Here is a 2,517-nt window from a genome sequence, read left to right on the forward strand (position 1 = left end):
GGGGGGGCAGTGTACAATCAACCGATTGTGATGAAGGAGCACCCTAACACCTTCTCTGCTTTTCAACTTTCTTGGTACTGCAAAAAGAAAGTGGAGAAAGGTAAACCATTCCAAATTCAACAGTCAACGCGCGCACACGGGAAAACGGCCACCACAGAATCATATCCCGGACGTAATTAACCTATATATTTGCATTCGTATATATGTACTTAAACATAATTTAATTGTCCAATAAAACATTTATAACGTTTTAACCAGAACGCGAGTGTTTTCACTTACTTAAGACGAACGCGAAAAACCTCTTCGCGTTGCTAATTATAATTTTTGCACAAAGTTTGAAATGTGGATTTATATTTTGTTTGTTATATAATGAGCTAGCCTTTCATGGAAAAATAATAAATATTAAATAAACTAAAGAAAAACAGCCACAATCGATCAAAATATTGATGACTTAATCAGCTGATCACAAGTGTATGTGTAAAATGATTTTTATATCAACGATCTCAAACCAGTTTACAATGAATTTTAAATGTGCTCTGTCTAAATGACCTTTGTTTAGGCCTTAAGCCTAAATATTTCCAAATATAATGCACCACCCTAATGTGTCATTCACATATGTGTACATTTATGCATGCATACTTGTACACATGTATGTATATTATATATTCGCGCCGTTAGTTTAAGTTTCCCGCCAGATAAAGTATCTTTCGTTGAATTTCCCCTCAACGTCTTTTCTTTGTCCGGCGGTTCGAACGAAAATCACGGCTTTAGAGTTTTTCACTTTCACATCGGGAGACCAAGGAGAAAGAACTGCAGCTACCAGGCCACATTATTTTCAGGTAAAACCATTGTAAACCAACATACTTGGACAATTAATAAAACCATTAAACTAAACCGAGTTTCATTTGTCTTTTTTTCCTATTATTTTCAAACCTCATTGTGACCATTTTGCGCACCACACTTGAGCCGCACTGCGTCACATTGACGTTTTTATTGGTCCTTAGGAGCCGTGAAACCAACATAAAGTCCACATTAGAAGAAAAAGCGAACCCAAAAAGTAATTGAGCCACTTCTACGAAAAAGGAATTTGGTCACATCAAGCTGCACATAACAGCGATCCTGCTACAGCCACAGCCACACTAATTCGTGCCACGAACCAGAAAAACACTGATAACATCATCGTCCAACAAGCAGTTTCACCAGCTACTAGGAAACTAAGGTACGTGGTTACAAATTCAAGTGCACAAAAAAAATTACCAGATATAACCTCAAAGTGAATCCAAGCGAGTTGAAGTGATTTGTGAGAAAAAACAAAAAAAAAAAAAGAAAGTTGAACTTGTGCAAATAACCGCAGTGAAGAGTGTCCATCGACATTAACAGTTCGTAATTGGTGCACCGTGCAACCTACACATATCACAGTGAACAGTGGCATATATGTAACTTAAATATCAAAGTGCAGCACACATTCCTTTCCGGCTCACTACATATTGCAACAATTTTTTGGTATTTTGCCACTTGCCACATTCGATTTGCTACTCGAGTTAACAAAGCGCCGATAAATTTCACTTTCAATTTCGTTGTGCTTAAGCAATTTAATTCGTGCAGCACATTTCTTAAATTTGCATTACACTGATTCACTGTGTTTGAGGTCACATAACCTCAAATTTTTAATTTCCTTCACATTTTTTTTCACAAAAATCACTTCACCACGCTAAATTCAGTCCATTTGCGAAATATTTGCTGGTAAAAATTGAAATTAAGTCCATTTGGATTAGTTTTGACGACGTTGCGTTGGGTGTACACACGAATTTTTGCATACATATATGCTTATACATATATATATATACCTTCGTCGGCAGTGTTGGGTGGCGAGTAGCACATAAACATATATATACATACATATGCTTATCACTTTTCTGAAAAAATAAAAAAATCATCAATTTTCTGAAAGAGATATCAATTTTAAATCGTAGTGTTTTCTTGACTGCTTCTGGGTTTTGGCTCGTAGAGTTTAAACAATCTACGTTGGTACTCTTATACTCTTTTCGACAATTTGGCAAAAGTTTCGCTGTGCATTTATACATATACGACAGTTTGGAATATACATGGTCTATTCCTATTTATAGTGAACATACTTATTTCGAAAACTACAACAAATTTTAATTCGTAAAGAGTAATCTGAAGATCAATTACCGCAATGGAGACCTTTATTCGTTTGGCAGAATCTGTAATCGAATTTGAATCAGATTACAATAGCACACCAGCCACAGAGCAAAACAAACACGGCCTTGCAATACAGTAAGACGAACTAAAGGCTTTGTGGGAAAAGACCAAAGTAGCTTATGACGCGATCATAAATAAAGAAGGAATTTCTAAAGATGACATTAAAGCAATTAGACGGAAACATAAGGGCTCGTTTTCCAGCTATGTCAAATGCATGTCGGTAATGGCTAGTCAGTCTGAGACGCTTGTAAATGCAGAGAAGGATGTACAAGATCAGTCGGTTCGTGAACACAA

General features: G+C 36.3%; 1 protein-coding gene across 1 annotated transcript in view; it reads left to right on the forward strand.

Annotated features, from left to right (window-relative positions):
* The first annotated feature begins 1,037 nt into the window (after nt 1-1,037).
* The window catches only part of LOC118735256, a 9,049-nt gene continuing 7,569 nt past the window's right edge, over nt 1,038-2,517 (forward strand). Inside the window, exon 1 of the mRNA XM_036464906.1 lies at nt 1,038-1,219. The gene's annotated coding sequence lies outside the window, so the exon portion shown is untranslated. The remainder of the gene's footprint in view (nt 1,220-2,517) is intronic.

This window comes from Rhagoletis pomonella, unplaced genomic scaffold (genome assembly GCF_013731165.1).
Source record: "Rhagoletis pomonella isolate Grant_MI unplaced genomic scaffold, Rhpom_1.0 Rhpom_scaffold_00003, whole genome shotgun sequence".
In the NCBI taxonomy this organism is placed as follows: domain Eukaryota; kingdom Metazoa; phylum Arthropoda; class Insecta; order Diptera; family Tephritidae; genus Rhagoletis; species Rhagoletis pomonella.